General features: G+C 33.7%; 2 long non-coding RNA genes across 2 annotated transcripts in view; one reads left to right on the top strand and one right to left on the bottom strand.

Annotated features, from left to right (window-relative positions):
- LOC105504305 overlaps window positions 1-2,776 on the bottom strand; it is a 57,614-nt gene extending 54,838 nt beyond the window's left edge. The window contains exon 1 of the long non-coding RNA XR_001000593.1: window positions 2,444-2,776. This is a non-coding gene — a long non-coding RNA (uncharacterized LOC105504305). The remainder of the gene's footprint in view (window positions 1-2,443) is intronic.
- LOC105504306 lies at window positions 1-26,091 on the top strand. Its single transcript, XR_001000594.1, has 3 exons — window positions 1-181; window positions 10,375-10,549; window positions 25,677-26,091. It is a non-coding gene; the product is annotated as an uncharacterized LOC105504306 (long non-coding RNA).
- Window positions 26,092-26,095: the final 4 nt, after the last annotated feature.

Genomic DNA, 26,095 nt, shown 5'->3' with positions numbered 1-26,095 from the left:
CTCATATGAAAATTAAGCAGGGGTGAAATTATGGGCAATGCCTGGAAGATGGCAGCTACTTTTGGGTTGATGACCTACAAAGACTTCTCTGAGATGGTGACATTTAAGCTAAGATTTGCGTGTCAAGAAGGAAATAAGCATAAGAAGATAAAGGGGTGGCAGCTGTGCCCATAATGCAGAAGTACATCTTCAGATATTCAAGGACATTCAAGGGCCAGAACGTTACCAGTATAGCTGGTATATCACACCCTGAACTAAGGAAGAATGATAGGCATTGACATTAGAGAGGTTGAGGCAAGGAACAATCAAGTAGGGTGTTGAGCAGCCAAGTAATTTGGTTTATCCTAAGTGTTATGGAGAGATATTGGAGTGTTTTAAGCAGCAGAATGGCGTAATCTGGGTTTCATTTTAAATGGATTGCTCTAGCTGTTCTGCAGGAAAGTGAGGGGAAAGGAGATCAAATCTATATTCATAAGAATTATGTTTGGATACTTATATGTGCAGATTCACAGAAAATTATAGGCATATTGAATTTAAGACATTTATATTCTAAAGAATGTACTCATTATAATGATAATCTTGAAATTATCACCTTGCAGAGAAGCACAAAATGAGAGTATATGCTTTAAAAATCTCCCATTCAATGAAAAGCCATTGAAAGTAAATTTGAAGATTTTTTAAAGTATTTTAGCAAACAGCATTATGAAAAGTATAAATACAATAATGTAGAATTTAATGTGTTCCTTTAAATAATGTATGTTATGACTTTTTTGACAATAGCACTTCACATGCTTTATGATTCATGCTTTGAAGTAATATTCCAAAATGACAACACAAATTGTAGTGAGTGAATATGTTTTTGATGTAGACTGATTCAATAGCAGTTTCTGAATGCTAAATGGAATGTTTTATACTTAAAGGAAGCATATTAGGGAGTAAAGCATTAATTTGTTGTGAAGCTTTTATTCCTTCTTTTATTTTTGATATTTTTGAGATAGATTACCATTTTTAAATCTCTTATCACAAAAGATCATTTTCATCTTACTCTTAGCAATTTAGAGGTGTTTATCAAACACACTTGGTGTGATACTGGTTCTACCAGGCTTATATAGTACAGATCTAAAAATGTTCTTTTTAAAAAACCATAGTTCTGTAAATAAATAATATTTGAATAAATGAAAATTTAGAAAAGTGTCCTGAGTCTCCATTACATCTAAGCAGTTTTCAGAACAATCTTGTATCTTTGATACACTGGCACTTACTGCTATTAGGAAATGAGCTAATTCATATAGAATAAGGATATAATAATCATGACTTCTCAATGTAGACAGAACTAGTACATGAAGACACATTCCTAGCAGAAAACATGTATAAATCTGCTTATATTTTAATGGTATTACCATATGTAATATTAAACATTATTCCAATTCTCTTTACTATTCAGCAATTCTTATAAAGTACAGCTTCCTTTCACATACAACATGGATGTTCCGCAAAGCATAAACACAGCCTTAGACTATCTTCCTGCTAATAGAAAATTACTTGCATTTCACTTACTATTTTTATAGACTTTTTTGAAGAACTGAAAAAGGTTAAATTTGTATTTTATGCTCTTATGTATGTTAATCAAAATCATTCTCCCAATACAGACAATAGTTATTAGTGTAGCAGATAGAATGTTCATTATCAATAGAAGACAAATATTGTAGACCATGGAGAAATAAAGTTAAATGGCTTTCCTTTATTTTAATAGTAAGGCCCTTGTGAAACCTTTAGAAAACTATTATCATTTACATAAAAATTAATTTCTAATTTTTCTAATACTATGTATTTGTATCATTCCTTTAGAAAAACTTCTTATATTTCACAATGCAAAGGAGTTTGAGCAGGTTATGAAAAAATAATGAGAAGTATGAGTCTACTTCTCTGCAATATTTACTAGTGTGATCAACTGCCCACTAAGCTTGTCATTGTATAAAACAGAAAACATATATTTTAATCTTCCCAGCACCGAAATATTTAGGCTCAAATATTTTGTAAAATTTTTAGTGAAAGTATTTATTGAGCTATTAATATATTCAAAGCAATGTGTTGGATCCTTGTTATCAAAGATGAATCAAATACAAATTCCGCATTTTAGAAGGTTATGGTCTAAAAGATAAGATAAGCACCCATAATAAAAATGTAAAAGAAGTATGTTCTTAGAAGCAGATCCAGTAAGGTGATGTTGGAGTTGAGAGATGGGATAGATTGCTTCCCAACACGTGAGGATACTTCTTGGAGTAACTGGCATTGAGTTATAACATATGGTAGAATTAAAATGTATGATCAGATAGAGAAAGTTTTCAGACATAATGCAAAAACAAAAGGTGAGTAGTAGTTTTCTATTGCAGAGTAATAAATTATCACTAATTTGCAGTTTAATGTAACAGACATTTGTTACCTTAAAGTTTCTATGGATCTGGAATCTGGGAAGGGCTTAGCTGAGTCCTCTGTTTAGGGTGAACAAGATTGCAATAAGGATTTGTCTGCAAGTGCAGTCTCATCTTAAACTCAACTGGAGAACGATTCATTTGTGTTGGCAAAATTTAGTTCCTTGCAGTTGAAGGACAGAGAATTTCAATGTCCTGCTGATGTTCAACTGGAGAACATCCTCAGCTCCTAGAGACCACCCTAAGTTCCTTGTCACAGTGGTCACCCAACATACAGCCTACAACATGGCAGTATAGTTCTTTAAATATAGCCAGGAAAAAATAAACTTTCACAAGATGATCACACCTTATTCTCTATGTAATCATAAACATGTAATCACATTCCTCCTGTCTTGTTTGCTGTATCCTATTGGTTAGAAGCAAATCACAGGTCATGGTCATACTCAGGGGACAGTACTATTCAAGGCCATAAATGTTAGGAGATGGGGATGATGGGGAGGCACCACAGAGCCTATCCCCCATAGGGTGGAAGGTGAAAGTTTTGGTTTAGCTGAAGGGTGTGGTACATGTACATGGGACAATCAGGTTGGAAAAAAAGTTTGGGTTCAGGTTATGGAAAGAATTGAATGCCCTACACTGAAGTTGAACATTATATTTTATACACAAGAGGAAACCATTGTTATATTTTTGAAAAGTAGAGGAAACTTAATGGAACTAGGTTTCAGAAAGTTTAATCTGGAAATGAGTTATAAAATGAATAAGAAAAAAATAATTAGTTTAGGAATAAAAGTTAGTATATTAACTTGTTGAAAGAATGAAATAACAAATATTGTAGAAAATATGACTATAGAATTAGAATTTAAAATTAAACTTTTGTTTCTTAAACTGAATTACAAAAGGAAGGGTGATCAGTAAGTCACTAGTTCCTTACTAGGTCAAAATTACAGGCTTCCTTTTATACACACATGTAATGTAAGATGTTCTTTGGGAATGTCTCTGTAAGGAGGAGAGGTGGGTCTGTGAGACACTCAGGTGTGGAAAAAGAGACTTCATGATACTCATCAAGGGGAAGAAAGGTGAGCCCAAGACAATATATTAAAAAAGAGTAACAGTAGTATGTCTAGGAAAATGTGCAATATTGGATGTGCAATATTTTGTGTAATTAAAAAAAATTACTCTATTGGCAGCACCATCAAATTAAAGAAAAGCTGATTTTTCATGAGCATCACATAAGGGAAGTGGAAATCAGGATAAAGAAATATGATAGATGGCAACAAATAGAACTTGACAATAAAGAGACATTAGAGAGAGATAATAGTAATAATTGACATTTTTAATCTAGTCAATTAGGAGGTTACTAATAACCAGAAGGATATGTTGGAAAAAGAGTAGGTTTTAGGACTACAAGAAAAATATTAGTTTATATATACTATATTTAAATGATTTTCAGAATTTTTGCTGAAGATGTACAATGCACACTAGAACCCACAGGCAGTCAGGAGGAGGCAGGTGGATTCTTGGAAGTCACTAGGTAAAGCTGACAATTGAGAGTATAAGTTGAGCAAAATTACCAAGGAAGTGAGTGTGGTTCGAGAAAAAATAAAGACTATGAGCAAATCTCTATAAAGTATCTATATCTCAAAGACGGGATGAGGAAGCAGAATTGGAAGAACTTGAGAGAGAAGAAACAGAAAGAGTGATCCTAAAGGTAGTTGAAAACAACAAAGAAAGAGTAGAGTAGTAGCTCAAAGGAGAGAATCATCTAAGAGTGGCAAAGTTGAATCTTTTGAGTGGTCAGGCAAATACTGCAGCAGTCCAAGTCTAAAGTAACAAGAAGACATGGGACAAAGGCAAAGTGAAATACATGTGACCCGTATAAAGTAACTGACTTCAAAAGAAATACATTTTTTAAAACACAATATCCTTATGGAAAATCCACTGCTCTCTTGATTTGGTCCACAAGGTGCCAGTTTGTGATATCTAGCCTATAGTAATAAACGATCCAGAGAAGAGAAATAGAATGACATTGAAGCAAATCATTGTTTTGCAAGTAAGAGTTTCTTAATCATATCTTTGTGAGAGAGGTTTTATTAAATGACAGAAGCAGAAATTGAAGTGTAAGATTTAAGGAGAAAGTGGGTGATCAGGAAACAAAAACCTTGTCTGATTTTATAGTGATGTAAAACTTGAAAAAACTCTGTCATGCAGTCGTGAAAACAGCCATGAGAAGGTTATGACTGGTCACAGACAACAGGGGAATGACGAGGCTAAAAACTGTGTCCCCCCTGGAGACAACAAAGAGCTTCATGAGGCGAACGCAACAGTCAGAGCTGAGAATGGGAATCAGCAGCAGTAGCAAAGGAACAGAAGTCCAACCAAACCTATTGATACCTATGGTATCTTGCTGATGTGTAGGCTCCTTCAGAATCGCTATCCATTCCACCTCACCAGCTTCCCCACGGGTTTCAAATGCCACCCAGATTTTCAGTGAATCATTTACCTTGGGAAGACGATGGGAAATTATTAAAGGGGCAGTGAATTGATCAGCTCCGTGGGTGCTGGAGGTTTGATTTTTTTTTTTATTCTTAGAAGACATGAGTCATGCACAGTTGTGGAATGGATGGGAGCAGCCATGGTAAGGAGTTGTATTCCAGAAACAAGAGGGCAACTTGGTGGAATCAGGCCCTGGATCAGGACCATGGGGATTGGATCCCACGCACAGATGGAGACATGAGCTTTTGAGATCGAAAATGACACTTCTTTCTCTAAGTCTGTAGAAGACGGAAAGGGAATACTTGGAGTTAGAGATACATTTGAAGTGGAGTAGAGATATATCAAATAAGCTCCCACTGGGAAGTTCTGACCTCTTTAGCATCAGCCTAATGATGGGAAACACTGGGAAGAGCCATGACACAGGTGACCTGGGCGTGCCTGTGTTAGGTGTTCAGTTTTATCCTGATGAAAAAGGTGTGGTTTTCATGCTGCTGAAGAACAGTGGCTCATGTTTCGCAGTCTGTACGACTAACTTCATGCTCTTTGGTTGGGTTCAGTCACTCAACAAATGTTTACAGAGGTTCAGTAATATGCTATATTGCATAGTTGTTTAAACAACTTTATTGCTTATTTTTCTGATTAGAAAAGGAATTTTTTTCTTTGTAAAAACCTATACAGAAGAAAAATGAATATAATATCATTTAATCAGTATTTCTTGAACATGTATCATGGGTTGAACCCCATATTGGCAGTTAAACATGCAATAGAAAACAAAACTGACATGACTTTGCTGTATAAAACTTATAATCTAGTAGAAGAAACTAAATTCTGCCCAGACTCTCCCATCACACCCTCTCCAGGTAAACACTGTTTGGTTTTGTGTATATTCTGCCAAATTTTTTTTTATTTTTAATATACTTCAAATAGTTTTCATCACATTCTATGAATCATATTTTTCCTTTTTGCTGTGTAGAGATTAGGGTAGCTTCATGCTACATTCAGATACTAATTTTGAAGTTTTAGACAAGATGACCCAAAAAGGATGGCAAAGAAGGAGCTTAGAGCTGAAAGGGATTTCAAACGTGATCCCTCTCTTTACAATCTCTCTTTGAAATCTTCTTATTCAAAGCTGTATAATCAAATAGGTGCATTTACATGAAGTAAAACACATTAATTAATTTATTTAATACATTTTGAGTGTCTTCTCTGAGCAAGATAATATTCTAAATATGGTTTACTCGCTAAAGCAAATTTCCAAGAAAACCTAATTTTTCAGAAACAAACAAAACCTGTGGAGAAGAGCTAATAATAAGTACTTTTGCAAAATTCATATGCTCCAGTTTAAAAAAAGAAAATTAAAACTCAAACAGGGAAAAGGAAGACAAAAAATTTCAAGCGAATCTGAAGTATGGAGAGGCAGATTTCTTGATTTTTCTGGCTGCAGTCATGTACTAACATTTTAGTTTTATTCTTTTCTTTTATTGGAATAGTGGCTGTTTTAAAGATACGTAAGCATTTATACTCTCTGTCAGCTATCTCTGCAGGGAAAAAAGAATTTACACACCAGAGCACATGGAAAAATGCGTGCATGGTGATAGAGTTTTACAAATTTATTTATTTTGGGTTGTTATAGCCCTTCTACCCTTTATTCTCATTCAAGCTCCCATTTTTTTAAAAAAACATCCCATCTACAGGGAACTGCACAGAAAATGTGAAATTGGTAATTCTGCTTACTCGGCTACAGAAGAATGTAAGAAATAGCTATAGTATATGTCACTATAATTTATGACAGGGCAGTGACAATAACTTAAAGACACAGAATAGAAACCAACTATCCACCATTAAGTAGTGGATGAGCTTGGAGTATATCATTTTGTTGATATTTCTATCTCCAACACTCAGCAAATTATTACCCTTGCAATTCCCTACATTTTTTACTTTCTGGAAATGTCATGCATAATCCAACATAAAATGGAGACCATTTGTGCACTTTTCACTCAGTTTGTTACTGTAAGAAAGATGTTTTAAGGTAAGAGCTAAAATATTCAATCCAATTCAGTACAAAATTTATTGAATACCCAATATTATGGCTGCACTGTAAGAAGGTACAATAAATTCATTTATTGTCTTAAACACACACACAAAAAACTGGAAAATGACTACCTCTTTATGGGGAAGGGCTGGTTGGTATTGAACAATTTCTTTCCACAGGGCTCACGAGTCTCTTGGCTCTCTAGCATCCTTACGAAGGAAACCTAAGAGTAATAAACTAAAACTAAAATAACAAAGGAAAGTATCATTTAGGAAATTTTACCCATAAGGTCCAAGTTGCTGTAAAACAGTAAATATATCTAAATGTGCTGTTTTGTTTGCTGGCAGTAGATAGGCTCATTAGCGTTGGAGATGTTATCCCAAACTGTTTTCAGATAGGATCTCCATGGCATTTCAGTTTAATCCTCCCAATTCTTTAGGGGACCACTCCGCATTTATCTTACGAGGGGGCAGTAAGCATAGAGAAAAGATTACTTCTCTGCGCCTTTCCCTAACCAGATTTTCGGTTATTCTGAGACAAAAGAAAAAATGTATCTGCCTTCAGAAGTCTGACTACAAAATATTCTCTCCTATTTGTGCTTAAAGAGTCATCTTTCAGGAGCAGCAGCTCTCTATGTTACAGCAGTTCCTTTCTTTATTCATTTAGTTACAACCAGTGCTTACTAACTGCGCATGAGGCCTACAGGAGAAGCCATCAAAGCATACAGGGAAATAGCCTAGAGAATATTAGAGGATGAACACATAAACTTGGAATGCCCAGCCTAGACATGAACCACCAAGGAAGGAAAAGCATGCTGAGGCTGGAAATACAAAGAATCATGTGAAGTGTGTGTGTGTGGTGTGGTGTGGTGTGTGTGTGTGTGTGTGTGTGTGTGTGTGTGTGTTTTCCCAGAAAGTTTCAAGCAAGTTGACAGAATGTTCAGTTTAAGAGACAAGCGAGATTCCTTTAGAAAACCTCTAGTAGCTTACAACCTTGTGTTATGTTACAATTTGAACATCAGGTGTGGCAGGTTTTACATAAGCTTTCTGTACAAGTGTCTAAAGAATGAGTGCACAAGTTGAGAAAAAAAATCTTTGCTACATAAACCCAGGCTAACTTGTTTGATGTGGACAGAATGAGGGGGAAACTTGGATCCCTGAACATGGTTGCTTTTAGATTTCGTCCAGCCTACTGACATACTGCATATTCTCAGGAGTTAACAGATGGTTCTGGTTCTGACCCTGGCTTTTCCTGTGCAACTTCCTGTGTTACTATCTGTGTGATACTTAGAAAGTTAGTTCACCATTGGAGCCTCAGCCTCGTCATCTGTAAATTGAGAATAATAGTAGTATGTATCTTAAAGGATAGTTGTAGTCAATGAATTATTACATGTAAAAAGCTTAGGACATTGCCTGACGTGTCTCCTTGTAAATGTTATTTTTCTTTCTTTTTATTTCCTTTTTTTCTTTTCTTTCTTTTTTTTTTTTTTTTTTTAAGATGGAGTCCACCCAGGCTGGAGTGCAATGAGGCAATCTTGGCTCACTGCAACATCTGCCTCCCAGGTTCAAGCGACTCTCCTGTCTCACAATCTTGAGTAGCTGGGACTATAGGCAGGTGTCATCATACACAGCTAATTTTTGTATTTTTAGTAGAGATGGGGTTTTACCATGTTGGCCAAGCTGGTCTTAGACGCCTGACCTCAGGTGATCCACCCACCTTGGCCTCCCAAAGTGCTGGGATTACAGGCGTGTGCCACCGTGTCCAGCCATAAATGTTAATTTTAATTATCATTATTTATTAAACTTATTGTACAAGTGTGAAAAAGAAAATTAACCCACTGACTTTGAGGGATGCATATTCTGATTATCCCTTACAGTGTGGAAAATAAGTTGTCTTTAATGAAAAATAAAATACTTCAACAAGATCCTTCTTAGTAACACCAGACTAATGGCAACGTAATGGACAGAGTTTGCTTTAACTTCCTGAGAAAAATTAAATCACCACATTTTAAAATAACTAAAATGGATCTCTCTGTCTCTCTTTTAAATAATATCATGCCCTAAACCCAAAGGCCTAATTCTGCTTGAGAGCTGTTTTAAAATATGACCTATTTCTTTCAAGTTTCTCATTTTATTATTTATCCTCTTGGAGCTCCCAACTTTCAAATAAAAGTGAATGTATTTCTTTTAAATAAGAGGAGGTCTGTGCAGTGCACACATCTAGATTCTGATAGTGCCAAGAGAATTTTTTTTTTCAAAGCAGCAGTTCATGTTCAGCCAGCGCCAAACGGAACTTAAAGCTCAAAGGGTTTGACTAAATTTAGAAACCACGATGTTTAAGTGGTTCTAAATTTGACAAAGCAAACCAGAAGCTAACCAAAATCGTACATAAAATGATCTTTTCTATTATGACAACAGATTAGACAAGATATTATTATCCTAAATTTAGGAAAATCAGACCAATAACTAAAAATGAGTGACTTAAGGCTGAAAATAAAACAAATGTATTCCTATTCCAGAAGAAGGAATTCTAATATCTTCATGAATATTTTGAATGACTTTTCTGATGCTATGAAGTTGAAAATATCAAAATTACTTATCAAATTTTAAAGAAGGAAAGAAAACTGTTCCTATCAAGTGTGTAGTCTCTATGGCAATGCTTCCAATCTGAGTTCCAATATTCTCAAGAGCAGCTCATGTTCGGCAATACTTCATAAAATAAACTTGAGTTGTCCACCTGGTTTTCCACACCAAGCCCATATATTTCATACATAATATTACACAATGATATGTTAAACAAAATTGATTTAGTCCTTTTTCTGTGTCTTATAATTTTAATTGTGTATAACATTTGTAACATTTCCAATTCTTAAAGCATTGTGTTTTATTCCCAGAACACACCTTTGCTTCATTCTGAGGCTACCGTCTAGTACACTGATTAAAAAACTGCTAAATTGTTTTCCCAGGGCAGAAATTTTAGGTTGAACCAGGAAAAGTAAGATTAACTGCTAACATACTACAGTTATACTTTAAAATTATTGTGAAACTATTATTTTAAGAAATAGTGAAACAATCAAATGCATATGATGAAGTTTTCTATTTTATTTCAAAATAAAATATAGAATATGATATATATGAAATTTTTGCAATAGTGCTTTAAAAATAGTAGTAGTGCAGGATTTTACTAATGTCAAAGCTGTAACTGCAAGTTAACTTTGAGCCCGGTTAAAGGTGAAAATTATGTATTTTCTGAGAGAAAGAAAATTTCAAGCTTTAAAAACCACTTTATACTTCAAATCAAACTTTAAGAGAACTACTCTAGTTTCCCTGTGTGTTCCCTAGCCCTTCTACTGGCCTTTCGTGTAACTACCTAGCTTACCTAAGTTTCTCTATTGAAGCAAGAGCATTTTCATTTCAGAATTCCTGTGATCTGGTACACATAAACAAATATCAGGAAAAGTCAAATTTTAAAATGATGGACATTTTCCAATTAGATTACTTCTGATCAATACAATGTCTGATTTTTATATAATGTCAACTAAAATTCAAATTCAGATGTCAAAAAGGTTTAAATAATCCTCCCTCCAATCTCTGTAAGTATATATTAGATGTGGGAACCAATAAAGTTTTAGACAAGGAAGATTATTCCATGTAACGGGAAAGCTGAAACCCCTAACACTTCTATTGTGTACCTGCCTTACTTCTGAAAATAATTTCTTGCAATGTTCCATGAACATTAATGCATCAGTAAATTACCTTGGATCATGAATTTTTACTGGAAACAGTACCAAAACTCTGGGTTTTCTGTTGGTTATTTATCTCTAAGTTCATCACACAGTATTTGAACAAGGCACAAAGAGTCAAATTAAATCATACTGAGTAATTGCAGGTAATTGCAGGTCATTCTTTACTGTCTATGGGGGAAAAAAAACAATTTATTTGGGGATTAAGAAAAGTATGTTGATAGTTTTCTTATCACAAACATATAGTTTTATTGTAAGGACTTAGAATATGCAGATAAGCAATATAATGACAATATATCCAAAGATAACTAACATTAATATAATCTGGGGGGTATAAAAACAATTTATTTGGGGATTAAGAAAAGTATGTTGATAGTTTTCTTATCACAAACATATAGTTTTATTGTAAGGACTTAGAATATGCAGGTAAGCAATATAATGACAATATATCCAAAGATAACTAACATTAATATAATCTGGGGGGTATAATAATTTTATACATGTTTATAGTTTGATTTCTATTTATCCAGTGAATCAGTTGGGATCCAATCACTTTGAACAAAGAAGTTTATGATAATTTCTTTAACTGTAACAGAGGTTTGAAGTAATGAGGGATTTGCAACCAGCAGTAAAATAATGTTAAGAAATTTGGGAATACAGATATACAGACTAGCCACTATCGCTCGGGTTGAGCTAGAGATGGGCCAAGGGGTTAAGTGAGCATGCCATGACTACAGGCACTCTGCTACTGCCCAAGGGAGGGAGCAACGGAGAAGTGGCTCACTTCCATGAACTGCAGGAGCCATGTGCAACAGAAACCACAGGCTCCCAAGAGTGAGGCTGGATGAGTGTCTGAGTAAATTAATGAGTCTCATCTTACTTACCTGATATTTTCTATCAACCTCTAATTGATGATTTTCATTTCCTCTTATTGTTGTCTTCAAGGTCTTCTTCCCACTCTATACTCTCACTGGGGATCTCTTTACATCCCACAGCCATTGAATCTTAAAAATAATACAAGAAATAATTGAATGAAATTTCCAAGAACTTGAGAATATAGATCACTTTTTCCCCCTAACATCTAGAACGGTATCTAGCATATTGACAATATCCAATAATATTTGCTAAATAAATAAAGAAAAACACACACTGAAGAGTCAACATAATAAATGAATAAAAACGTATTCAAAAGTATATCATTCTGAAATTGTACAATGCATATAAATATTTGATGCTAAAAACTTCTATAAAGATAAAGAAGATCACATATGGGAGTTACAACATTTAGACTTCTGAAAGAAAATTAATTCTAACCTAGAATTCTATGCTTCATTAAAAAAATTAACCAGAAGACAAAGATTAAGTAAAGCAACTTACAGATAGGTTAGATCTAAAAATATGTATTTGTGATACACCCTTCTGTTGGAAGATATACATCACCAAAATAATGGAATAAATAAACAAGACATAGGATTAATGAAAAATGATTACAACACAGGAGAGGTTGAAAAGAATTCCGGGAATATTGTTGAAGGGAAATCCTAAGACATCAGCCATTCTTCTAGAAGCCCCAAGGCTATTGAGAGCATGAAAACTAAGGAATGAATGTTTCCAGGAAACAAAAAAGGAACCAATAAATTCATGACACGTTACCTGGTGAGACTGACTATAAGCAGACATAAACAAAACAATTTCCATAGGTGTATTATTGTTTGGAATGTAGCAATTTATGAAAAGGAAGAGACAAGTATTAACTCCAGGACAAACAAAGAGTTATTTAGGTAAGGGTGCAAATCTTAGTAAATGACTTGGTTCAGAAGTGAACAATATAACACAACTTTTAAAAAGTTGAGGGGTGAAGACTGAAGTGGTAATTTAAGTACCAATTCTGACAAAATTTTATTGACAGGAGGGAGACAGGAGTGGAGAGAATTTCGTATCATGGTACAAAAGTGCTAATTTTAATATTGCATAAAAAGAAGTCATTGATAGCAGTAATACATATTATTTCATAATATGAAGGCTGAAGAAAGAATATTTTATTTTGGTAGAAATTTTTATTTCTATTATCTCCCTCCTTTCAATAAAATTATATCAAAATTTGTGTTTAAATTACGCTTCAGTGTCCCATCTCCCTCTTTTGTCCCTGAGTGCCAGAGTTTTTATTATTATTTTGAGTTATTAATTGAATTTTTAAAAGCGAACACATATTAGTTTTTGAGATTTTTTTTCTTGTTGTTCTTGGGTTATTGACAGCAATGGAGAGAGAAAGAGAGAGAAGATAAAATGAGCAAATACAAAAAATGGTGACATACACAATTACTGGTTTCTAGGACTCTTGTCACTAAACTGAGCTGTTGCAATAAGGTTCCTGCTGATTTTTCTATCACCAGTCTCTCCCTTTAATTCCATCTTTCACAGAGCTTCCAAAATTATCTCCTAATCACAGATCTGGTCATTCACTTTCTTGTTCAAAACCCCAAAGCAACTACTGACTGATCATGTTAAACTCCTCGGTGTGACATTTAAGTCCTTATCTTGTCCAACTCCAACCTAACTAGAGTTTATTTCTTTATTAATCAATGTTATAAAACTACATCCTAGCAGTAAAAGATTATTTTCTCATCTCTAAATAAGACAATCCCTTTACACTTCCATCCATTTCTCTTTTTTTTAATTTCAATAGGTTTTTGGGGAACAAGTAGTGTTTGGTTAAATGGATAAGTTCTTTAGTGGTGATTTCTGAGACTTTGGTATACCCACCACCTGAGCAGGGTACACTCTACCCGATGTGTAGTCTTTTATCCCTCAACCCCGTCCCACTCTTTCCCCCAAGTCCCCAAAGTCCATTTCTTGGTCCAGAGTTCCTATCATTTGCTCTTCCCTCTTTGACCTAACTTATTTCCTATTTTTTCATACACAAAATGCTAAAGGCCCAGGAAAACTTCTCCAATCACTTGCATTGACATATCTGAAATGCCACTGTGTTGCCACTATGCATTGTGTTTCTATTATAACACTAGCAACATTTTGTTTTGGGTCACAGTATGTACCTTACACCTATCTGGTCCACAAAACAAAATTCCCTTTTTCCTTGAGAGGAGAATCTGTGTCTTACTTAGAGGCATACTTCTGTGAATGTTTATCACAATGCATACAAAGAGTAAGTGTGCAAGAATTGCTTGTTTAATTTTAAACAAAGTATTTTAAAATTGCATAAATATGTATACCTATTTAATGTTAATATTCATAATGAGTCTATCAAAGATAGTGACCAAAATGTTCTAACTATAAAATGTTTTCATGCTTTGCCATTTATAAGGAGAAATTCAAGACGCAGCAACCAATTGTTTTAAGGCTTCCAATGACTCATAAAATTATTCCAAAAGTTTGAGAAAACTTATGTTTGAAATTATTTATTCAGAAATTATTAGCAAAGCCCTAACTAGTATTTCCTAAATATGTTGAAATTAAATACAATAAGAAAATCCAAGATCTCACAGGTGTTATTAATAGTGGCATTGTTATTAGCAAGATAATCTGTTCAATTCTATGGACAATATAAAACTGAGAAAGTTTTAATTATTGTAAGCTAAAGACCCATAGATTTTAATGCTTGACTTTTTTTACCTTAATGCTCATTCTTTATTTGTTTTCTTTTTAGTTCTTTTAAAATTTTTATAAAGTTCAGGAGAGATAGCAATCTACAAATCAGGACACTTTGCTAGGTTCCCCCCACTCCAACCCCGATCCACTCATTCTCTTTGTCCTCTGATAATTTATGAGTTGGTTGAATACATCGACTTTCAGATTTGATCATGAGTACTTTCTTGGAAGAGTCCAATTAGCCTTGTTCTGCTAAATATGTCAATAAGAGGAAACCGAGTGTATTTCACAGTATGTTTTTCAAGCATCTCTCCACCACAGCTGTGTCAAGTATACTCACAGCAGATGTGAACAGTGCATGCAGTGCTGTTTCCTAACGCTCTATCTGCAAATCAAAAGTACTTATTATTAGAGACATAACAATTTTTACTCCACTTACTTTAATATCGTTTATAAACTTAATGAAACAACAACAATTGTGACAGGTCAATATTGAAAGAAGAAATTAACTTTGCAATGAGTGTTGCTCTTAAAACTTAGAAGCTCCCAGATTATACGTAACTCAACATTTCTTGAATGATTTTTACCACCCTGGTAAGTATGAATAAATTGGGGCAACACTTTAATAAATGCCAGGTTGTGAAACTATATGAGATTTTAAAATATTTGAATTCCAGAAATTAAAAAGTGAGCACAAATAATATCAATGTAAATTATTTATCAATAGTCATTTTAAATGTCTCTGCAAGCATTTTCCTATTTTATAAACATCTATACTACATACCATCTGCTGATGTTTATTTTAATTCATAAGAAGACTATGTTTAAATGAAAATGTAAGTGACGGAATCAGAACAAAAGGGAAAGGGCAGGAGAATAAACTGAATAAATTCCAAATATGACTTCTAAAGGCAGACAATATAAAAGCTGTAATCTTAGTTTAAGCCTTACACTCCTTAAACACAGTAATTACAAGACATCTGCTGGGAACACAGCTTTGCTATTGGATAACCTTAATTGCCCTGTAATATTTCCTGACACTCCCCAAAATATGCCCCATTGCTAATAATTCATTCACATTTCAGCACCATTATTAGCTACTAATTCAAACAATCAAGACAAAGACAATAAATGGATGACCTTGAACAATTACCCACTCAGTGAACAGAATTTATTTTGTGCTTTTCAAAGGCGTAACTGCTTTCCTGTGACTGTGAATAGCACTTCAAAATCAGGCAAATGCAGACAAGAGAAAAAAGATCGTGGCATAAATGAAATGTTCCTTCTGATATTCTTAGAGGACTAGTGTTAAAACTTATCCACATATTATGCTTTCTCTAAGAAAAATAAAAGAAAGTATGAAGTCCAAGCAAGAAACAAATTCTCTTTATAATAAATAGAGACAATTTAGTCATGAATAGTCAAGTATACATTCAGTTATTTCTTTTTGTTTCAACCTGTGAGAACATTTAAGAATCACATACATTCAGAGCCAGGAAAAACATTCACTACTCACAGCAAAATGGTGGGAGTTTAATGGACAGCTCCTCAGGGGGCTCCTCTTGCAAAATATTTTAAACACAGTCTGCCAAGTTAACACTCCCTCCCCCTCACCACCTCCCTGTTTCTCAAGAAATTTGAATTTTTAAAGAAATGTTGTACTCTTGGCCTTTTCTAATATGGAATGCATTAAGCGAAAACCCATAAATAAATGCTTACATATGCTTGTGAGAAACAAAACAGACACCTCAAATTGATCTATTTGCCAACAAAGGGGAGGGGGAGCAGGCACAACCGACAACTAAGGCCAAGGAAGTAACAAAGATGGGTGAACCTATGTTATCACTATATTTCTTGGACGTGATGTGGGGCATATTCTGGTTTGGTGTGATCCAGTTATAAATACAAGAAGAAAGGATGTAGAAAAATGGGTTAAGCAGAGGCATTCCAGTAGGGAAAGAGTTTTAGCATATTTTTATGGTCTGAAAAATCCCAGCAAAAGTATTGAGTTTTTAAATATACAATCAAACAAAGGAAAAGCAGGTTTTGAATTCTCTTGATGAACATATCCTGTAAAACAATTGTCATAACATTACCGAAATGTGTAATATATATATTTATGAACTTAAAATTCATAATATTATAATTTTTCCCAGTGTTTAGAGAAAAAGTCTTGGAAGACAATTATTTCTAATTGTGTCATATTCCCTCTCCACCCCAGTGAACGTTTGCCAAGGCATTTGAAAAGTTCTATCATAATTTTTCACATAGAAAAAAAAATCCAAAAAATATTACTTATGTAAGAAATTTTATATACATTCAGTTCAACATTTTTATTTTAATGTTAGCCTAATAAAAACTAAAATAGAATTTATCCATACAAACCTTACACATTCACTTTTTTGTTTTGGAAATTTCTGTGTTCAAGAATTTTTATACAACATTAGAGACATTTATGTTAGACTACATATTATATAATACAGAAAAAAACATTATTTGATTGTATAAAAGCAAAAAGAAACTCTACCAAAATGATAAAGAAACAGGTTAGAAAGCTGAGGGTGAGAGGTTGAGGAAGAACCTGAAACATTTATTCCTTAACAATTGATCAGAAGTGTACAAAATACACAACAAAAAATCAGCCTTAAGAAAGCCGAAGATGATAGCATATCACTGAGAGATTCACCTAAGTTCAGAGGTGGTTCTAGGATCACTAATTATGCAAAGCACAGAGTGGGAAAATAATGATCAATTATCTACGTGTTGGGCTGTATACTAGAGACTTTTCATAAAATAGCTTTCCATTTGAAGACATTATAATGTAGTTAGAATGACAAAATTAATACCCAATATAACCCAAGTTTCCTTTACAAGCCTCAAAGTAGGTATTAATAGGGTCACTGTCGAATGTGTACACATGTATGTGCATTTACAAAAAGGATTTCAGGTTGCTTCCCTCAAGGTTTCAACTTGCTATTTCTAGAAAACCCAGAGGAGATTCTTCTGTGTACTTCACACTAATGTATTTTCATTCCTTCCCTTCTTCCTCCACATTTCCCTTTTGGTACTTAAAGTCCCTGGAAGGTGCAAGCTTCCTATGATCGACAGCCTCTGTCTCAGTGAGAAAAGCCAATGTCCACACCAAGGGCATGATTACCCCCTGCTCCCTGACTGCCCAGCCGTGAGGTTCCCAAGAGTTTCTGGGCTTCCTATTGCCCTCCCTGTTTTAAAGCAATGAGGAAATTCTTCTGTCCTCCAAGTCATGCTACATATTACCCCACAAAACACTGAGTAAGCCTTGTGTTTTCACAGACTGCTTCCTGGAACTGGTGTCTTCCTTTAGGGTCTAGACATGAATTCAGTCCACAACTCAGAGAACAGACCACAAACTATTTTCTCCATGTTTCTCCTGGTGGCTCCATGAAAACATTTTCACTTCAAGCAAATGTCCTCATGTAAATAGTATTACATGCTTATCGTTTTGAGGTTCTTTACCTATGGTTTCTCCTTTGATTCACAAAAAAGGTGATGATGTAGTTACTCCTATTATCCCCATTTTGCAGATGGTAAACCATAGTTTATCAAAGTTGAATGACGTGGCCAAAAGCACCAGGTAGTAGGTAGTTGTGCATGGTCTCAAATCATCCAAATTCCATATTCTAGCCCTAGAATTGTCTAGATTCCTAAAATGGGCACAAATTGGGGTACACTGGAATGTCTGTTACACATTTGAAATTGTGGGAAGTAATGTGAAAGACCGTGCTGATGATACGCAACCACATGAGAAGGTGTCAATGCAAAGCAAAGGCAAAGGCAGCTCCAGAAAAGGCTCGTGAGTCCTGAATTTATTAAATCCTTGCTACTTGTTTTCTTTGGAATTACTACCCACTTTTCAACTTGCCTCAGGTCAAATGAACACCTCCACACTGCTGAGTAGAAACTATGAGGCTCCTATTGTAATCCCGTCACTAAAGAAGCACATTTGGGCATCATTAACCTAATTTAAGAATTAGATTAGTGTAACTTGCTCATGGCCATATAGATGTTAAGTGGCAAAGCTGAGTTTCAAACCCAGGCAGTGGGGCTTTCCCAAAAGAAGTGCCCATGCAGCTAACTTCATGACATTGCACAACAATTTATTAAGGAAAAAGACATAAACCTAATTTACTGTGTGTGGTATATAATTTTCCAATGTGTTATTTCCCAAAAGAATAACATCCTAAAATCTCTACAATAAGCTTCAGATTATTTCCAAACAAGGGCCGTGGTCAGAATAATTTAGTAGAAAAATTTCTTTGATTCTTCTATAAGAAATCATGTTAGGAATATTAAATGCTTAGCATATAAATATTATTTAAAGTAAACAAATACATGTCTAAAATTGACCTTTAAATGGATATTAATAGTTTTCTCAAGCACTTCTTTTGGGAAAACCTCACTGCCTGGGTTTGAAACTCAGCCCTGCCGCTTAACAGCTAGATGGACATGAGCAAGTTACTTAACACTTCCTCCTCTGTAAAATGGGTTATGTAATGTGACCTTCGTCATACTTGGTAGGAAACTTAAACAAGTTCACATGTGTAAAGTATTTAGAGCAATATCTAGGCCATGACAAAGTCTCTTTAAGTTGATTTTTTTAAATTAATGTATAAAAAATGACCTGGAGCTGTTCATTTGAATCAGACCACCCAGTGTCCCTGATTTTTCTGGAGTCTAATCCAGCTCTGCCCTCAGTAAGTATCTAGAATGAAACTTCTGGCATAATGTATAGAGAATAAGGAGTACGAATGAATTTCAGACCACTACTGTAATTTATTTATAGCTTTGAAACTCACTAAATCTCATACCTTACTCACATATTCTTGATATTTGGTTTCCATTTAATTTTGGCAAAATGTGCATTTCCCCATATAAAGAAAAAGGTCCAGGATAGATAACTGGCTATCAAATATCCAACTCTTGCTAAATAGCATTTTGATGAGAGGAAAGTAAATTAATCAGACTCATTGTGATTAAATCTCTTTAAAAATGCACACACACACACACACACACACAACACACACAAAGGGAAAAATGAACAAGGGTTTTTTAGAAATCCATTTCAGCGAAATCCTAAATATCACTCCACAAGCTCATGGAATGTCTTGGACTTGCTTAAAATGGATGCATTGTTGAGCTACACAATTCTTTTCCACTTTAGAGACACTCAAATACATTTATATATAAATTACTTTTTCTATAATTTTATTAAAAGAAGAAACCCTAGGTGAGTTTCTTTTTATATTTATATAACAAAAATATTAATATCCACTTAAAGGTCAATTTTAGGTATGCATTTTTCTACTTTAAATATTTGTATGCCAAGCATTTAATATTCCCAACATAATTTCTTATAGAAGAATCAAAGAAGTTTCTCTACTAACTTATTTTGACCATCGCCCTTGTTTGGAAATAATCTGAAGTTTATTGTATAGATTTTAAGATGTTACTATTTTGAGAAATAACACATTGGAAAATTATATACCACAGTCCATGAGGCTTTTTTTCTTAAAAAAATTTTGTGCAATGTTATGAAGTTAGCTTCATGGGTATAAAGATAAAGGGCATCTCTCTTCTAGGATAAATAAAATCTCTGGAAAGACACTCAATTGTCTTTTTTTATTTGTTTCCTTCTTCATCATCTTTATTTTTTTAATAACTTTGTTTAAAGTGACATTGTGTAGATTAAATTATTTTTTGCTTACTTGCAGTTTTGACATTTCCTTTTCAGAAAACCCCAAAGTTTTCAGCTAAAGTTTAGGTTCTAGTTTTAACTGCATACTTTTGTTTTTCTCATATTTTATTTCAAATACTGAGCCAACTTCGAATTAGATTCATGTTTTCTGTGCTTTTCTGAAAAAAAAAATTCTACAATTTCTATACAGATATGGATTATGTATGTTCAGAAAGATTTAGTGAGACTAAAAAGATGTGCTGTACAATATGAATCTCATAATTTATCCTACAAAATTCTCTTTAAATTGTTGCCATTTTTAAAAAGTAAAAATAAAATGCATCAAGCCTAGCATGAGGATAAGTGAATTTATTTAAATAACAAGGACTCTAAAGAAAACAGGACTTCAAGCAAAATTACCGTTGTGGATGGCAGATCTCATTATTGCTGCATATTCAACATGTTTGACCAACCTTCAGTAGTGCAAAATGCAAAGAAAGGCTTGTGCAATCACTTTATGAAATATTTATTTAGGAAATGAAAGCCCAGTTCCATTTATTAATTACATTTTTTAAGTAAATCATTTGGAAACATCCAAATGTTATTATTTTATCCAACAAGTGTGCTGTTCTTTGATCTCTCATGTTAAACTCTGCCTACATGAAATACAGAATGCTTTGGATACTACAGTCTCACAAGGCTCATTCTCAAAGTATGCTCTGCATGAATTTTAGAAACACCAGATTTCCATTTCTCACTTTGGAACCTAATGTTGCCAGATATCAAATGAGTAAGCTCAGGCAATACCACACATAGGAGCTTGTCAATACTCCAGAAAATTGTAGAATGATCAAATGCGTCAGTTGGAAAAACAACTAATAGAAGGAAGGCTGTGAAGTCAAAATGGCAAGATCTAGGTTCCAATTCCAGCCCTACCACTTATTGCCCTTACCCATGTTACAGAGTATTAAGAATTATTGCCATTTTAGGTCTGTGTACTAGAGTGAAACTTCCTTTAAAAAGCTGAACGAAGAGTCAATCTATAATGTCTACGTGTGAGATGGTAACGCCAAGTGAGGCCACCTGGGTCTGACGGCAGGGTTTGGGAGCACTCTGGTCTGGATGCCATGCAGAAGATGAGAAGTGAATGCACTGATCCTAACCAAATGACAGAGTTCAGAGAACGAGGTAAACGGCAGCTAATGAGAATGTAGCGAAAGCTTGTCTTGAAATAGAAATCCATTAAGTTTTGACAAAGTCTACAAAGAAGACAGATGGACATAAATGTCTTTGTGAAGAAAGCATCTAAAAGATAGCAATAATTAGTTTTAGTTTCTAAAATAATGTAAGAATTCTCACCTAATTAAATTAAATGCTGACAGGGATAATTCTTATAAGCTATTATTGATGCATAAAATTAAAACTGGATTATAGAACAAATTTTTTTCCTGCGCATTAGGGCAAGTCATGCTCATTTCAGAGTGCCAAAATTTGCAAATAAACATATATAATATATTCGTGTTATATATGTGTACATATATAATATATACGTGTTATATATGTGTGCATACATATATGTAATATATACATATATGTACATACATATTATGTGTATTATATGCATATATATGTATGCATACATATTATATATGTATTACATATGATATATATTACCTATATAATACATATAAAACATAAAGAGGTATTTATTCTGTTAAAATCTTAAGTATATAGATAATATATATGTATTAGATGTGTAATATATACATATATAATATGTATGCATACATATTATATATGTTTATTTGCAAATATATATGATGTGTGTGCATGCGGTTTCATTTTATTTTTCTAAAGTTACTATTGTTTTAGTGTTGTGTCTAGGTTTGCTGTATACTTGTGTCTATGTTTACTATAATACATGTCTATTCAGTAGATACTGTATGCTGGGCACTGGGTTAAATATTAGGAATGCCAAAACATGTCTGCTCTTGAGGAGCTCTCAAAATGTTTAACAGAGACATCGTAAACATACATAAACTTACACTATCATGCACTAGGTATTCTAGTAGATACATGTACAAAGTATTATGGGAACACAAATGGGGAAATAATTCTGATTGGGAAAGAGGGGGACCCATTTTTAAAGATACACAGAGAAGATCTGTGATTGGGGCATTGAGGAATAGAGAATATTCTATGCATTCTAAAATTTTAAAAATACTATTAAAAAGACTTGAGCAATTATTTATTTCAGTTGCTTAATTTTAAACATGAAAAAAATGAGAGTTGGAGCTGTAAAGTAAGGTGTTGAAAGGCACCGAAAATAAAAGGGAAAGAGAAATAAAGTACAAGGATTTTCAGGGTTTTCAGGTCACCAGACTTTCTATTTCACACAGGGACTCTATCCCTGTTCAGTGGCCCTGGCTTCACAAATCCTACCGGTAAGTCCAGTTGAGGCCGGTTAATATAAGTACAGTTCAGGCCAATTCATATAGGTCCATTACTGAATAGGAAAACACTTAAACTTAAACCTCTATTTAAAGAAGACAATGATTCAAACAACTTAGAAGTAATATTTTTAGTTGTTGTTTCAAGATGTTCCCATTTACTTACTTCACTTGCTAGGAAATATGATGTTTATCTATATACTCTTTACTTTGGCATAAAAGAAGTATAATACGATTTCTTTTTTATTAGAATGCCAGAAATCCTTAAATGACAAGTGTTATTTATTATTTAGAATATCCCTCGAAACCCATAACCATCTGAAAACTACTTGCTAGGATCTGGCAACTTTGAATTGGGCCTTTTGCCATTTTAACAGATGGTCAGAAATATAAGAAGCCAAAATACCATATATGTGCACTGATTGTGAAAGTTTTGGGTGTGATTCTCAGCTTAATCACCCACATGGCTTTCAATGCTGATTTACATGACCATGATTAAAAAGAAGAGCATGGAAAACACACACACACACAGACACACACACACGCACACATACAGCTCTTCATTTGGTAGCTAGATATAGATGCTCAAGTTCTTCTGCTGCCTTGTAGTTCTCTTGATAGGCAGTCCATGTTGATTTTTAAAGCTACAGGAAAGTGCATTTTGAGTATTTGTAGGCTTCTGTATATTTCAACCATATGCTTTTATTTGGATGTACCTTAATCCCAGAGCAGCCAGACAACAAATTTGGCACTCAAGTATGGAATGTAGCCATATTATGCTCTCAGATGGTATCAGCAGAACATTTATATGATTTAGATTTAATATTGTTCTTATAAGAAATATATTTTATTGCAAGTTTGAATATTGGTTACATGATTACTCCAATTTGTACTTAAGGTTTTAACAGAATAACAAATATCTCTTTATGTTATTTTGGTCACTTGGAATAGCTAAATTGGTTTGGCCATATGGTGACCAAATGGCAATTATTAACTGCTCATTGATTAGCTATTACAATAATGCAAATATAACCATATTTGGGTCAATTTAGTTAAGTTACAGAAAATCTATCTCTGCATTATACCACCTATATAATCTTTTTTTAAGAAGCCAGTGATTGAACTCAATGAATTATCACTTTCAATATGACTAAGATGAATACAGGTATTCTGTTAACTAAATGCTGATATGGTTATTAGTATCAGTAGGAACCTTTTACTGCATGTTGATTATATATTGCATATTAATATAAGTTTAATACATGCTAAAATGTATGCAGTATTTACATCATGAAAATGGTCAAATTCTACAAATTCTTTTGATTTCCATTGAGTGTGGTCTTCATTTTTTCTTTCAATCATTAAATTTAAAAAGACTTAACAGTTCAACAATTATTCTGATATAGAGCAAAACAAAAATACCTATTTTTGCCTTTAATTTGATCACACTGATTATGATTCAGTGTTAATCTTAATGTTAGCATTTGAAATATTAAAGGATTAGATGACAAATAAAATGTAGTATCTTATTTTCTTATTGCTTATTTTTATTAAATGAGAAATTCTATAGTTTTATGGGGCACAGAACTGTAGAATCTTATGGGATAATATGTGGTACACATTTAAATAAATGAATCAATACTTTCTGTAAAATTACAGTACACCAAATAAGATAATCATACTAATTGATCTTTCCCTTTGGGGAAATGAAATAGGAAAGATGATTGGCATGGCTATATCCTTGTCTTCATCCAAATGCCAGGAGTATAATAATCACTTAACTCCTCCATTCTTTCCCAGTTTGAAAAATCATATGTGAGGGAAGATCTGGTACATCATGTGAAGTATAAACTTCATATTTACTACTCTTTCTTCCCACCCACTTGCCCTTCAAAATGAGACATTACTTGATTGGTTATTTGAGGATAGCGGTAATTCAAATGCAAATAGAGACCCTCTTTTGCACTCAAAATGACGTACCTCAGAGCTCTTTTTTTTTTACTTTTTTAAAATTATACTTTAAGTTCTAGGGTACATGTGCACAACATGCAAGTCTTAATAAATAGGTCACAATGTAAATTCTTTACAACTAAACAAAGAAAAGCAAAGACAATCTAGATTTTCATACGTGAATCAAAATTTTACAAGTATATAAAAATTAAATCTCCTACTAGTTGGGTGGGATGTAGAATTAGAGAAAGGCAGTTTTTTGTTTTTTGTTTTTTCAGTCTTTTCACCTTTGGTCCAGTAATGGCTAAACTGGAAGGAAAATTGGAAGGGAGCAATTCTTAAATTTGTTTTTCTAGTAGATTTTTTTTTCTTAACCTAATCCCTGCATATACCGTGTATAATAACACAGCACATCATACCAAGAGTTTCGGTCGGGTGAGGTGGCTCACGCCTGTAATCCCAGCACTTTGAGTGGACGAGGCGGGTGGATCACTTGAGGTCAGGAGTTCGAGACCAGCCTCATCAACATGGTGAAACCTTGTCTCTACTAAAAATACAAAAAATTAGCTGGATGCGGTGGCATGTGCCTGTAATCCTAGCTGCTGCGGAGGCTGAGGCAGGATAATCACTTGAACCCAGGAGGCGGAGGTTGCTGTGAGCCGAGATCGTACCACTGCACTCCAGCCTGTGAGACAGAATGAGACCCTGTCTTAAAACAAAACAGAAAAAGAGTTTCAAAGATTAACTGGGTTATTTTGAGATGAAGTAAATGCTTGCTCACAAGAGAGAGAGATATATAAGAAATGTTTATAACATTAATGTATATAAATATTAATTACATGTAATGTTAATTTATAAGTATATATTCTTCATAGTGTGGTAATTCTGCTTTGGCATATAATAGCATAAAGCATGTAGAAGTATTGATGAAGTTTTAAATCTGATCAAGAAAACTTAGATGATTTTTCCTAATAAATGTTGGGGCAGAGTTAATGATATATTCTTGTGGGAAAGTTAATACATATAAATAAAATCATAGAAACACAGAAGGAACTATCATAGTAGATTATTATAATACTGTACTTATGATAGTTTTCAAGCAGATAAACACCATCTAGTTTCTTTACAGACAAAACAAAGTGAAAACCTTATATTAGATACTGAATGTAACAAAAAAGAGGAAAATTGTTAATATGAAAATCTTCTTTTTATTTCCAGATGATCTCTTGTGTGCTAAAATTCATTCTTTATCTTACAGAGAAAAATAATAAAGATAAAGATTTTCAAGGGCCATGGTTTATAACAGCCCGATACAGCTACAAAACCTACATACAGAGTTAGGATCAATGTGATGTTACATCAGAGTAAAAGAAGAAAATGTATTAAATATTGTTTTTTAGAAAGTCATTCTATAGTAATTTATGATTCTCACATCCATTAGTATTACAGAAATGTCACTCTTAATAATTTTATGTTTTAATTACAAAAATGTTAAGCTTAGAATAAGATTTCTTTTTTCTAACTGGTGAATTATTTTTTCTCTATTTCCCCATGCTAGGGAAAATCTTAGATTGCTAATGTTAGTACATAAGATAGCATTGATATTACTATGAATTCCTAAAACAGCTGATCTTTGATTTAAAATGCTTATGATGCTTCTATAATTTAGTCCTAAGA

Source organism: Colobus angolensis, unplaced genomic scaffold, assembly GCF_000951035.1.
Source record: "Colobus angolensis palliatus isolate OR3802 unplaced genomic scaffold, Cang.pa_1.0 Scaffold91, whole genome shotgun sequence".
NCBI lineage: Eukaryota > Metazoa > Chordata > Mammalia > Primates > Cercopithecidae > Colobus > Colobus angolensis.
The sequence above is the reverse complement of the archived record's forward strand: the minus strand, read 5'-3'. Positions and strand labels throughout refer to the sequence as shown.